This window comes from Canis lupus, chromosome 6 (assembly GCF_003254725.2).
Source record: "Canis lupus dingo isolate Sandy chromosome 6, ASM325472v2, whole genome shotgun sequence".
Taxonomy (NCBI): domain Eukaryota; kingdom Metazoa; phylum Chordata; class Mammalia; order Carnivora; family Canidae; genus Canis; species Canis lupus.
Window position 1 is genome coordinate 4,654,754 of NC_064248.1, and position 15,096 is coordinate 4,669,849.

Sequence of the window (15,096 nt, forward strand, 5' to 3'; positions counted from 1 at the left end):
GGTGGGCTCCACGCTCAGAGCCTAGTGTGCTTATCCCTCACCCTATGCTCCTCCAGCTCCTTGCACTCTCTCTCTAAAATAAATAAATATTTTTTTTAAAAAAAGAAATGTTTAGTTCATAGGGGGTTTAAGTTATGACTATACTTACAGGCTCTTTCCCATGATGTCGGTCATTAACCTTCACCCACCGCTGCTCACTTAATTAGTCACGAGCTGATGAGAACAAGCTGAGAGCATGTCCCACGTTGTGCTTCTTGCACTTTTTTTAATTTCCAACATTTTTCGCTTTATTAGATCTTTTGTTACACTTTATCTTGAATACTGTGTTTAAATTTGATAGAACATATTAAATTTAATCTCTGGTTTGATTTTAATACTGCTAGCCCTGATCTTCTCATTTTCATTTATGTAATAGACCAAACATTGCAATTTCGGTTTTCTCCTCTCATTTTGTTTTAGTGTTTCTCTCAAAAGTAGCAAATACGCAAAGGGGAAACAAACAAAAAACACCTCAATCGGAGACTTAGCCCCCTTTTAAAATGGGAATTTATGTTGTTTACAGTTTTTAATTTTTGTTTTTTATTGAAGTATAGTTTACACATGATATTATGTTATTTCAGGTGTACTACTTAGGGACTTGACAATTCTATACATTATTTGGTGCGCAGCACGGTAAGTGTAGTTGCACCTGTCACCGTATGACAGTGTTAATATTATTGACTACATTTCCTGCTCTGTACTTTTCACTTCTTGATTATAACTTTTGTTCTTGCTATGGAATCTTTAATCATATTCTGTGTTCCTTTATTACATCTATTTTGTCCTGTGTTGAATGAACCATGTTATTCATTTATTCAAGAGGCATTTAGTGAGCACTTACTATATACATGACTATTTGCCGTAAAATGTTACGAAGATGTGAAAATTAAATGATTTACAATTCTACGGCAATCATTTCTCAACATGACATGTTCTCACAGTTGATATTTTTACTTAATCATAATCATATCAGACAAGTCAAGACCATTTTTTATTACTGTAAAAAACATAAAATTTTCTTTTAACCATTTCTCAGCATACAGTAGTGTTAACTATATATACATTGTTGTGTAACAGATCTCTAGATTTTTTTTCCTCTTGCAAAACTGAAATCCTATGCCAAGGGAACAATTCCCCCTTTCTTTCCTCCCCGCTAGCCCCTGGTAAAGACTCTTTTACTTTCTAAGAGTTTGACTACTTTACATGCTTCATGAAGTAGAATATGCAGTATCTGTCCTTTTGTGACTGGCTTATTTCACTTATTGTGTGTCCTCCGGGTCCATCCATGTTGTCACATTTTGTAGGATTTCCTTCCTTTTTAATGCTGAATACTATTTCATTATACGCATACACCACATTTTCTTTCCCCGTCTATTCATAGATATTGAAGTTGCTTTCATGTCTTGGCTACCCTGAGCAATGCCGCAATGAACATGAGTGTGCAAATATCTTTTCAAGATCTTGTTTTCAATTATTTGGGATTCATATCCCAAAGTGGGATTGCTGGATCATATGGTAATTTTATTTTTAGTCTTTTGAGGAATATCTGTTCTGTTTTTCATAGTCATTTTACCATGTTACATGCCCAAGTGTTCCAATCTTTCTACATCATTGCAAACATTTATGATTTCATTTTGTTTGTTTGTTTGATAGTGGCCTTCCTAGCAAGCATGAGGTGATGTCCCATTCTGATTGTGACTTGCACTTCTCTGATGACCAGTGACACTTGGGCATCTTTTCATAATATTTTCGTAATATTTATTGGCAGTTGGTGTATCTTCTTTGTTGAAATAGCTACTCAACTCATTTGTCTGGTTTTTCATTGGGTTCTTTGTTTTTTAGTGATGAGTTGTGCAAGTCCTTTTTATCTTCTGGATATTATCTCCTTATCAAATGAGTGGCTTACAGATATTTTTCCCATTACTTGGGGTGCAATTTCACTTTATTGATGGATTGCTCCACTGCACAAAAGTTTTAAAATTTGATATACCTCCATATGTCTTGTGTTGCTTTGTTGCATATGACTTTGTTGTCACTTACAAGAAATCATGGCCAAATCTCATGTCCCGAAGATTTTACCCTATGTTTTATTCTAAGGGTTTTATAGTTTCAGGTATTACATTTAGGCCTTTGATCTGTCTTGAGTTGATTTTTGTGTGTGGTGTAAGATAAGGGTCTAAACTCATTCTTTTGCAGGTGGATATACAGTTTTCCTAGCATCATTTGTTGAGCAGACAGTTATTTCCCCATTGTGCAGCCTTGTTATCCTTGCTGAAGATCATTTGACCATTCACACAACAATTTATTTCTGGCTTTCCATTCTGTCCCATCAGTCCACATGTGTGTCAGTATGCCAGTGCCATACTGTTTTGTTTACTGTCATTTTGCAATATAAAATAATATATATTGCATAATATCAAAAAGTGTGAGTCATCCAGCTTTCTTTTTCTTTATCAAGATTATTTTGGCCATTCAGGATCCTTTGAGATTCCATATGCATTTTAGCATTTTTTTTCAACTTTTGAAAAAATGTCATCAGATTTTGATAGGGATTGCATTAAATCTGTATAATGCTTTGGGTAGTACAGACATTTTAAGACTATTAAGTTTTCCAACCCATGAACACAGGACAACCTCCCATTAATTCATGTCTTGTTTAATTTTCTTCAGCAATGTTTTGTAGTTATCACTGTGGACTTTTTACCTCCTTTGTTAAGTGTATTCCTAAGGACATTTTTTGATGCTACCATAAATACCATATTTTCTTAACTCCCCTTTCCATATAGGAACTATATTTCAATGACAATCTCTTGTTCTTTAAAAATTACAATCTCTGCATTGTTCAAAATATTTTCAGTTTTATTTATTATTTATTTCCAAAAGACATTTGGGGCAACATATATCTGAGACTCTGAAGACCTCAGAATGACTCTCTGGGCCTCAGATTTAAGATATGCTAAACAACTAGATGTTTAGATATTGACTATGCTGAAAGAAAATCTGAAACTAACTTGTATTTAACTCCTCTGAAACCAAATTATTGCCTTCCTGAAGCTCATGCGGTTATCTTTTTATCCTTTGAATTTAAAATCTTCACAATGGGTTTGTCTTGTTTATTGAACTTATTTTGTCTTCTTGATTTCTAATATTTGGATCTTTTATAAGTTTGTGATTTTTCTCTTCCATATTAGTTCTGAAGATAAAATTTTGAATTAATTGCTTTATTTTTAGAGGAGTAGTGATTACCTTTGGGGAGGAAGGGAATCTTCTTATTAACAGATTGGATCTTTTTATTCTAATGTCCATGTCTATCATCTTTCTTTTTGAAGTAAAAAAAGAATACAATTATAATAAAAGTACTGAATTCTTAAAATATTTTGATATCTCTGCACATTCTTTTTGATTAGTTTTTAAAGTTGTCTTCTATATTCTGGAGGTAACTCTCAAATATAAATCTGAGAATCTGCCTGACAGCTGATTCTGCAAACTGTTTACTTGGTTTTTATCTGCTTCATTTCTTTATTTTTGAATACACAGGCTCTGCTTAAGAAGATAGTGTATCCTTTTTTCTCTAAAGGAATAGAAAATCTCTAATATCGAATTTTGTTCTCGTGTGTGAATTAAGTTCTGATTGGAGGGAGAAAATGTGAGATCTATGGTCTTTTTGCATGTGTGCAGACTTTTATAATAATCTCAGTTTGTTGCTGTATCATTTACCACTGTTAATTGTTGACCCAAAGGACCCAATTGAAAAACTTTATGAATATTCAACTTTGTTTTCTCTGTGTTTTCCTATTACAATAAAGCAGGTGGCAGTCAATATACCATGAACAGATCTTGCAAGTACTACTGGCATAGAGTCCTATTGTTTAGGCAACACACAAAACTTGACATTATTTCAATGGCTGTACAGGGAACTGGAAGACCCCATTCTACTCTCCATGCCACTGTGTCCTTGGCCTTGCTCACTGATGCCACACTGGAGACAGTTTACTGTGATGGATGTCCTTTTATTTTGGCTTATAAACTGCTATGCCAGACTTTCTTGTGCTTATGGAGTGATTTACTCCATGTCCATACCTATTTCATGGTCATTTCAATAACATGCCTGTATATTCTAAGAACCACACAGATTCTGCATGCAGAACCCTGTTTAATTTCATAAGGAGGTGAAGCATCAATTTTACAAGGGGTGAAGCGTTGTTATTGTCCCTCTACTGCCTTCACATTTTCCTGTTTTCTTCTCATCAACTTTCCTTTCTCCTGCTCTATCAACTTCCTGGGGCTACCAGGACAAATTAAAAGCCTGGTGGCTTAAAACGATGGAAATCTATTTTCTCACAGTTCTAGAGACCAAAAATCCCAAAATAATATCACTGGGCAGAAATCATGGTGTTGGCAGGGCCACTCTTCTCGTGGAGACTCAGCAAGACCCCTTCCTTGCCCCTTCCAGCTCCTGGTGGCTGCCAGCCTTCCTTGGCCTATGGTCACATCCCTCTAGCTTTCAAGGCCAGCATCATCAAACCTCTCTGCTCTGTCTTCACATGGTCTTCTCCTTTTGTGTGTTGAATCTCCCTCTGCCTCTTTCTTATAAGGATGCTTGTGTTGGCATTTAGAGCCCATAGGGTAGGTAATCCAGGGCCTCTTCATCTCACAACTTTTAACTTAATCACAGAGGCAAAACAAAACAAAACAAAACATTTTCCAAACCAGGAAACATTTGCAGGTTCTAGGGATTGGGACCCAATAGCTAATATTCATGGCTGATGATTGTTCTATGTGACATATTAAGAACCACGCCACCAAGACCCACTACCCAGCTCTGACTATTTCTCTATTTCTCCCCTGAAATATCTGGATCCTTTATCATACTGGCTTTGTTTGAGAAGCAATCATTCTTGAGTTGTGTTGGGGAATTTTAGTTGAGCTGAGGCCAGAGGGCAGTCTGGGTGTAGGTGTAGGTTGCTGAGCCCTTAAGCACGGTATCGTTGAACCTAAAGATAAATACTTGTGTCTGGAGCTTCGAGATGGGTCATGAATCAACCATGTTACTTATCCTGCCTGAGTTCTGGTGGGAGAACAAGGCACAGAGAGGAGGTTTCCCTTGTTTCTTTCTCAGGAGCCTTCATCTTGGCATTGGCACTTTCAAATGGTGATCAACTGGCTTCAGAAATGACATTGGTCCAAGTGAACTACTCCTATTAAGAACTGAGGCACAAGATCTAATGAAAAGATAAGCCACAATTCCATCTTAACGAGTATTATTTTATCCGTGTTTTTCATGTGCATTGAGCTCGGTATAAATGCACTTTTTTTCCCTTGTTTAATCTCGACAATAACCTTATGAAATTGGCATGGTCACAATTCCACTGGTACAAAAACCAAGGCATAGAGAGCATAGTTAGCTTTTCTAAAGTGATAGAATCAGAACTTGAATCTAGATTTAAGACATGATTATTTATTTATTTATTAAAAGATTTTATTTATTTATTCATGAGAGACACAGAGAAAGACACAGACATAGACAGAGGGAGAAGCAGGCTCCCTGTGGGGAGCCCGATGTGGGACTCGATCCCAGGACCCCAGGATCACTCCCGAGCCAAAGGCAGATGCTCAACCACTGAGCCATTCAAGCATCCCTAACACATGCTTTAGTAAGTCACAAGAGCTGTCAGTTTTCAGCTTCTCCCTCCAATAAGGAGTAGGGGTGGGGAGTCAACATTATGTTTCTAATGACCGGAGGCAGGAGACCTTCCTGGAAGGGAAAGAAAGGCTGGAGGGAAGAGCATGTAAAGGAAGACACAGTTGAACAAACTGAGGCAGGAAAAACTTCTCTAAAACTGGGAGGAGAACTGCTATACTCCTGCCTGGCAAGTTGGAGGATGTCAGAGATGAATAACACAGAGTCATGTGTAGGTCGTGAGACCCAGGCATGGGGGCTCCCAGACTCATCAAGGAGCCTGTTGCAGGTATAACCCCTAGTGATGGACATGCACTTGTGCAGGGGACTCTCTGTGTTTAGGAGAGGTCTGCATCATAGATGACCAACATAGAACTATATTCTGGAAACTTCCAAACGTTCTAGGCTTTGTGAAACCCCAAATTTCTCTTATGCAATCATGAATTTAGAGTTCTGATGATGACTGAGATCAAATTTCTCAGCATCTTGCCTGCCAAGAGCTCAGGATAAGATTGATTTGGAGAGGAAGGAAGGCATTGACATTTCTCTATTTCTCACATTCAAAAGTGGCAGTGGGAAAATCGTGGCCCTCATGTTCTCTCTCACCTTGAAGCCCAGACTCTTAACAGCTGTCCATAGGGCTGAAAGTCAAGGTGGTAACATTGCAGAGAGGCCAGATCCAATGTTTACTGTGGCCACTCTCAATGAGGGTGGACTAGGACTTGGACTTAGCTAGAAGAATAGAACTTAGTAGAGACCATTTGTGTGTTTGACTCTCATGCCGCCATCTGCTCTGAAATCCACTTGTCACACTTTGTAATTAATGAAATGGCAAAGAAATACATGCTAGGATGTTTTCTGCATCTCTGAAAGCAATTGCATTTGAATTTTTTTTTAATGGAAGCAATTATTATCTGTTTGCTGGCTTTTTTATTTGTATGGTCCTGTGATCTTAATGGCCATTGTGAGTTGTACATTTTCCCAAAACTCAAGGATGCCCAGAAATATAAATTCTCTTATCTCTACGGTACTTCAACTGCTTCTCATATCCCTAATAACTTTAGGACTTATTATATTTTTTGGTCTTTATACCCCGGTAGCCACTTAAGCACTAGAGCAACAAGATATAAACCCTCCTTTAACAATAAAATACTTTAAAATGAACACATAGTCATTACCATTATACTCACTGTTGCTTTGCCCTTTTTCCCCACTCTCAAGATTCATCCTATAAAAATCCTGGGTCTGAAAGAAACATCTAGAAAACTCGATTATGCCCAAACAAAAGAAGCCATCATTTTTAAGGCTGCTAAAGTGTACTTGGCATTTCCAAATGAACCTCCTTTATCTCAATAAGCAACAATTACTCCAAATTCTTATTTTAATTCTAAAGCTACCAAAGGGCTGCCTCTAAAACTGGAAACAAGTTTGCAGTGTTGAGGTCTCTATGAAATATTTCCTCCTGAGTTTCAATAGCCTATTTTCTGAGACAGAGATTGAGTGACAGCTTAAAAGAGTACAGATTATAAACCCATTTAAGAGTGTTGCATTTTTTTTGAATTTGTCACAAATGGAAGGAAAAACCAGGGTGACACAGGCAAGGCTCAAGTGCCAACATGTGTCTTTCTGTTTATTCATTATTCAAGGGTCAGACCCTCAACTGGGGCCAGAGAGAAATGACAAAAATAAATACATATCAGTGCAACAATCTGCAATTTAAAATAATGGAAAGCAAGATTCCTATTCATTTTTATGGCACAAACCTGACATCATTTCACTCCAATTTTCTATAATGGAACCAGCTGGGCTCTGGGAGGGAACTAGTAATAGGTTTTAATGGATAAAATCTGCCATCGAAACTGGCCATTTTCTAGCACGATCTCAGTGCTTGGCACCCAGCCCATCATACAGCATCATGCCTTCCTCAGTGCTGGGCCAGTTTGGGAGACAGGAGGGATGTGTGCACAGAAGTACTGCTGAACTTGGAGAAGACTCTCCTGTCTCCATCAGGGAGCTTCCCAAGCCCCTCTTCAAGTTCCATAGACCCAGCTGGACAAGCCACTGGGGAAGAATCGGGGAATTGTCACTCTCTTCAAACCAGGCTTACGAAGGCAGTGGAAACAAGGTTAGGGAGAGAGGCAGAGAGGCCCAGGCTGGGTGAGGGCCATGTCTCACTCATTTCAATGCCAAGTCCTTGAATGGACGTCTGGTTCTGTCTAGTTACAATAGACACAACTGGGTTTTACTGGGTCAGGATTAATAGCCAGTGGTTTTCTCTCTCTCACTTCCCTTCTGATTCCTCTATACCATTCCTCCTCTCTTCCTATTCAGCTCTCAAACTGCTGGGAACATATGAAAATAGCATACAAAGAATGGAACGGGCCGCCTGCCATGGAGATAAAAATGTGATGTTCATTCTAATTTATTTCATGGCATCACGCCTTCTTGCTGCCTCTGTTTTCTTTGCTAGGCGGCGACTTGATTGTCTCTTTGAGAGTATGACTGGTCTGGCCTTGGGCCTTGTGTTTGAGCCATGGTTGAAGTTTAACAGGTAGCCAGCCTTCGAAGGTTGGACACAAGTCTGAATAGCCACCCTGCCCAGGTTTATCCGGACACAGAAGAATTAGGCACTCCAGCTCTTTCTCTCTCTCTCTCTTTTTAAACTAGTAGCAGATTTTCGACTATATGATCTCTAATGTTCATTTTGGTGAAATGCTGCAGGCTCTAAAAATGAATGATGTTTTCAAATAATGTATACTCACTTTGCCTAAAACATGTTGTATAACTTCTCTTCTGACTGCCTCATGGCAATGGTCCTGAATCAGGGGTACACGATCTGCAAGCAAATTTGCAATGCCTTTCAGAGTACAAGGCATGACCCGAAACAGAAAATGTAGGTGCATTCAGTATGGTCAGTATGGCTTACTCAGCACTCATGTGTCTTTGTGAACATTTCCTGATTTTATGACCATGTGTCTTTTCCATGTGCTACCTCCCTGAGAAAGCCATGCTCTCATCAGGGTTTGTTACCATACAGAGCAACAACTATGACAACAGAAAAGTGAAAGGAAACCTGACTGATAGATTGGAAACTCCAATTCTTTTACTTTATTTTTATTTTTTTAAAGTAGGCTCCTTGCCCAGTGTGGAGCCCAGCATGGGGCTTGAACTCACAACCCTAAAATCAAGTCCTGAGCTGAGATCAAGAGTCAGATGCTGGGACACCTGGGTGGCTCGGCAGTTGAGTGTCTGCCTTTGGCTCAGGTCAGCCTGGGGTCCTGCATGGAGCCTGCTTCTCACTCTGCCTATGTCTGTGACTCTCTTTCTCTCTCTGTCTCTCATGAATAAATAAATAAATAAATAAAATCTTTTTTAAAAAGTCAGATGCTTAACTGACTGAGCCACTCAGGTGCCCCTGGAAACCCCCATTCTAATCCAGAGTGAATGGCCTCTGATTTGAGGTTGGCCCAGAACACCCTCTGATTCTTTCTTTCTGCAGCTTCCTTGTCCAAGTCAAAGGATTCCACAAGTCTTTGACCTCCCCAGAACTTCTCTTTCCACCATTGTTCATCATGCATACTATACCCTAACATCATCCAACTGTGGACTTTCTTTGCTCTTTCAGGGCTCCTTCCAGTTATTAAGTCCTGGTGAGTTTCTGTTCTTTCTTCTTTATCCAAGGTACTGTTTAGCTGTTCCAAATGGAGCTGCCTTCTCTGCTCTACTACACACTTACATTTCCCACCATCAGCTGTCTAAACTCTTACCTAGTGAGCATCTCCAAGGCCGACCTCCAATGCAGAGGATAGAATCTGACATGTAGAAGGTGTTTAAAAGGCACCTTTTAGGGGAGCCTGGATGGCTCAGTTGGTTAAGTATCTGACTTTGGCTCAGGTCATGATCTCCAGGTCCTGGGATCGAGCCCCAAGTCAGGGATCCTGCTTCTCCATATGCTCCTCTCCCCCTTCCTGCTCTTTCTCGCTCTCTGTCTCTGTCTCTTTCTCAAATAAATAAATAAAATCCTTAAAAAATAAAAATCAAATAAAAAGCATTTGTTTTTAAAAAATGCATTTGTTATATGACTTGGTGAAAAATTAATGGGAAGTAAAAGATCCTTAAAACACCAAAACAAATGGCATTTTATTTTTCCTCCAGATGTTCTAGAAACACAGAAACTGGAGCTCGGTTTCCAATTTCACACTGATTGTTGTTCTCTGACTTTAGATCTTTCTAATATAGTTGACTCTGCTGTGTATACTAAAGGAAGCTAACAATGCTATGAATAATAATAAAAAAGATGCTTCCAAGATAATTTACCTTTGATATTCCTCAGCCTGTAGTTTAAAGCCATGTTTCTTTCCAGCTTCACTTAGGGGATAAATGTAGCAGAAAGCACTCCTGAATGTGAATATAAGAGATGAAATTTTTCTTTCTTGCTTTGTTAACCATTTGGCTTATGGTTGTGGCCAAGTCCTTCTCTTTTGGTTTTAGTTTCTTAATCTCAAGGTGGGTTGATTTTGGTACCAAATGGGTAGTAGGATCAGATGATCTCTGAGACCCCTCTCAGGTCTGTGCTGAATTATTTCCAAAGACAGTCACCAATAGTGGCACCCATCCATGCCCAGCTAGTGCTGCCCCCAATAAAAGTGTGAGTATGTTCTCTTCTTGAATAAAGGCTGCTAGAACTCTTTCTAAGACCCCTGCAAGATTTAAGGTAGCGTTAGTAGATCTTCACAGATAGACTGTAAGGTTATCCAACAATCTTGCTGTCCCATATCAGCCCAAGAAGCACAAAACAGGGAGAAGCTGTGTCAGAGAGAATATTGGATGGGGCTTCTGGGCCACTATAAGATTCATAGGAAATCCAAAAGGCTTTAAAATAATTGTACTAGCAAAATACTCCCAACTTGGCTGAAGAAATAAAAGTGCCAAATAACAAGAGTCCTGTGGGTGTCCAACCTTCCATATTGGTCAGAAACAGGATGAGGAAGCTACTCAGATATTAGCATTAGCCCTTTCTTATTCAAAAGAGAGAATGACTCTGAGGGTAGAGTCTGGAGCAGAGGAAAGCTGTGGTTTAGGGAACCATTCTCAAATGCAGAGCAACATTCTCTAACAAAGCAACATTTCCCATCCCCATGGATGCAAAGCTCATGGTATGTGTCTGACCTCTTTTTTTTTTAAGTTTTTTTTATTTTTATTTAAATTTTTTTTTATTTATTTATGATAGTCACACAGAGAGAGAGAGAGAGAGAGAGAGGCAGAGACATAGGCAGAGGGAGAAGCAGGCTCCATGCACCGGGAGCCGGACATGGGATTCGATCCCGGGTCTCCAGGATCGCGCCCTGGGCCAAAGGCAGGCGCTAAACCACTACGCCACTCAGGGATCCCTGTGTCTGACTTCTTGAACAGATGTGTCTATTGTGATTATTCTGTTCTTATCTCACCATTTATGTTGGGTGTCTTTGTATGAGCAAGCCTACTGACTAGGCTTGCTTTTGGTGGTGGTGTTATTGCTTTGGTTTCCAAAGTCCCCGATCAAGAGGAACTTTACCCGAGTAGTTTCATCCACATCTAGCCACAGCAGACCTGACTTTAAATCCTGGCTTTGGGCCCAAGATCTTTGAGACTAAAGATCTTTGAGGTGGGTGGATAACATTTGCATGTGGGAGGCTCATAAATTGCTGTGGCTATAGGGCAGGCTGGGAAGTTGTCTCCAGCTATGGCCAAAAATAACTCCTCTTATGTTCGATTTTTGTACAGAGATGTAACTTTTCCCATTGAGAAGTGGATTGATTCTGCCTCTTGGGGTTCGGCTAGACTTTGACTTACTTCGACCAACAGAATACAGTAGAAATAACACTGTGCTGATTCTGACTCTAACCCTTTAGAGTTTTAGTATCTTCACCTGTCACTCTTGAGTCACCATGAAAATAGCTACCTTGATGGAGAGAGAGGGCCCACCAACCACCAGACATTCCAGCCTTCATACATGAGCTCCCAGATAGGCAAGTGAAGTTACTATGGACATTCTAGCCCCAATCGGTTTTGTTAACTTAATGCAAATGCATATATTACTTCAAACAACAGTGCACGGGGCAGATGCAATATCCAACTGACCCACCAAATTGTGAGAAATAATAAAATATTGTTGGCTTAGGCCGTTAAACGTTGGAGCCCTTTTGTTACACAGCAATAAATTACTGGCACACACTAATAACTGATTATGTCTAATTAAAAATACATTATCTGCTCAGATTCAAAGCAACTGGTTTAGGTGAGGAGTCCAGAAGTAGAAAGGAGACAGGTTTTCTGCTTGGTACTAAACACACAGGTTGTAGATAATTTCTACAACTAAGAAGTTGACTAAGAGTTAACTGTATTTCATTTTCTACCCTTACTTAGCTCTCTTATTCTGAATTTCTGTCTGCCAGGATATCTGAATTGAAGTGGGAACACTGAACCCATTATCTGCTCCTTACTCTGTGTGGAACAAAATACTAATCTTTGGAAGTCTTAGAGCTAAGGAACAGTTGAAAGCAGGCTCCTCATAAGGAGTAGAAGGTCCCGAGAGATGCAGTAGGAAGTCCACATTTGTAGAGCAAGCTAGTGGCATTTGGAGACAGACTGAAAAAACCACCAGATTTTTTAACATTCCAGCGACTTGGCAGAAAATAGAGAGTATCTTAATTCTCTTGTTTATGAAAGGCACCTGGAAATAAAGCACATTACTCCATTGGAGTATTTGGTAGACCCTCCAACCTATCAATGTGAAATACCAACAAACCTCATAATGAATTAGATTTGGTGCAATGCTGTATTTATTCTGAAGTAGATCCCATTTGAATTTGAATTCCACACAAGAAAGCTTGGTTACAGAATTTTTCGAAAATTCATATTATAATGTGCTCTCACCTATATGGTATTGCCAAAATTCTGAATTCAGAAGACAGTATACAGGAAATATTATCACATTGAATGAGATTCAAAAGTTATACGATATGGCATATGTCAATGACCAGAAGGCAATCTTACAAATATATATTTTAAGTATTTGGAGCCCTTTCTCCCCTATCCAGAGGTGTAACTCCAGCCTCTTGACAAAGTTTATAATCGTGCTCTTGCTGTTGAGATGCATCCGAGAAATAGCTTTGCTTCTGGGTTACCATGGAGACACTTGCCAACTTGTGGCTGAAGGTAACCCCTGTCGACTGTGGTTGGGGATAGTTATCAAGCTGTCACTGGCAATCTTCCCCCTCATTTACTAGAAGCAACATCCCAGAAAGGAAATAGCAAGATGACATAGTGAGAACACACTTTCACTTTAAGACTGCAATTTTGGGAAGACTTCTATTGTTGGCTGCAAGCTCCTGGTCCCAGCAGAGTACGGCCCGCCCATAATCTGAGCATAATCCCAGCAGAGAGAATAGCTCTGGAGTTGTGGTCAGACTGAGGAAGAATTCTGGCCCCATCCTGCTCCCCAAAGAACTTGGGCAAGTCAGAGGCTGGGCAATAGAGTATTGGCTCCTTTCTTCCTTTCTTATGAATACAGAATAACAGTTTTTGCTCTGCCTGCTTGGCAAGATTCTCATAACAATCAAGTGGGATAATAGAGATAAATGTGCTTTGTAAACTCTGAAGTGCTATACAAATACAAGGCTTAAGAGAGCCAGGAAAAAAAAATAACAGAGCGATTCATGGTGTTTTCCAGATCAAAAATCAGAGATAACCCACTCAAAGTCTATCCATTATATGAACAACTGTTAAAGAAAAGAACTTGCTAGAAGTTACTTCCCTCCACATAGAGAAATTGCTATAATATTTTAAACTATGCAAAGGACAGATCTAATTTATATATGTTTTATGAAAACACAGGCACTGCATATATTTTAAATAGAGCTCATGTTTGGCAAGTGATTGTAGAAGGAACAATCTTACAACAGAATAGGGTCTTTTTTGAAAAGAGTCTGTACTTTTAAGGGCTTTCGATTCTCAGACTCTGCGCTGAACAAACAGGTAAAACTGGATATCAGACATTTGTAGCTGCTTTTTTTAGAATTCAGCAAGCTCACTCCATCCCAACTCTTCTTCTATTGCTAAGGAAATGAAATGTCTCAGTGTTTCACTTAAAACTGATTCCAGGGGCGCCTGGGCAGCTCAGTCAGTTGAGCCTCCAACTCTTAGCTTAGGCTCAGGTCATGATCTCAGGACTGTGAGATCAAACCCCGCTTTGGACTCTGTGATCAGCATGGAGTCTTCTTGGAACTCTCCCTCTCCCTCTACCCCTCCTCTCCACACTTGCTTTTTCTCTCTCTCAAATAAATAAATAAATAAATAAATAAATAAATAAATAAATCTTAAAAAGAAACCACCTGATTCCAAAGGATAACCCCTGAACCAGAAAAAAATAATTGTTAAATAATGAATGGTTTTGTTTACATAATGTCAATTAAATAATCCAATGACACATAATTAAATAACCATCCATTAAGTGACCAGTCTATCCCAGATAATGTCGTAGGTGCTAGAGAAGCCAACCAACCAACAGATTAAGTTATAAATTTGTTTTCAAGAAACTGACAGCTGGGTAAGTAATTAAAATTTAATGTTAGCAGTGCAATAACAAAACCACATGCAGGAGGTAAAAACAACCTAACTAAAGAAGTCATTGGGCTTCAGGGTTAGGCAAGAAGGAGTCATTGGAGGGATAAAACTCCAGTTTTAAGGATCCTAGAGAATATGGCAATTGTACAAGGTGAGGAGAGACAGATATATATAAGGCCAAGGGAATAGCTATGCACAGACATAATTGCATTGTCTGGAAAAGTATGAGCTACAAGTGTTTAACCTTACTAATAAACATTAAAGGCATGGAACACTGGTAGCTGGGACTGGAGAAGTAGTCAGGAACCAAATGATGGAGGTCCTTGTGTACCATGCTAAGCAACCTGGATCTCATCTCATAGATCCGCAGCATCAGGGTAGACAACCCAAGCCATATATGGCTATTTCAAATTCAACTTCACTTAGTTAAAACTTTAAAAGGTTAATTCAGTTTCTCATTCTTACCACTCTTGAGGGGCTCAACAGCTCCATGTGGCTAGTGGGCACCATCTTGAACAGCTCTGATACAGAGCACTTCCATCATTGTTAATTATGGCTCAGCACTGTCATGGATATTTGGAAGCATATGAAATTATTTGAGTGGGGGTATGCTATGTTAATATTTGCATTTTAGAGAAATAGCTTTTCAGGAAGATAACTTGGAGAGGAATAAGAAAAAATAACATGCTAACCTACACGAGATTATATAAAACTACAGGGGTCTTGAGGATGGGAGAGAGGCAGTAGATTTGAAATGTAGAGTTGGAGAAAAA

At 39.2% G+C, this 15,096-nt stretch overlaps 1 long non-coding RNA gene across 1 annotated transcript in view; it reads left to right on the forward strand.

Annotated features, from left to right (window-relative positions):
• Nucleotides 1–15,096, forward strand: part of LOC112646122 (uncharacterized) — a 59,521-nt gene that overhangs the window by 24,268 nt on the left and 20,157 nt on the right. The gene's annotated exons all lie outside the window — the stretch shown is intronic.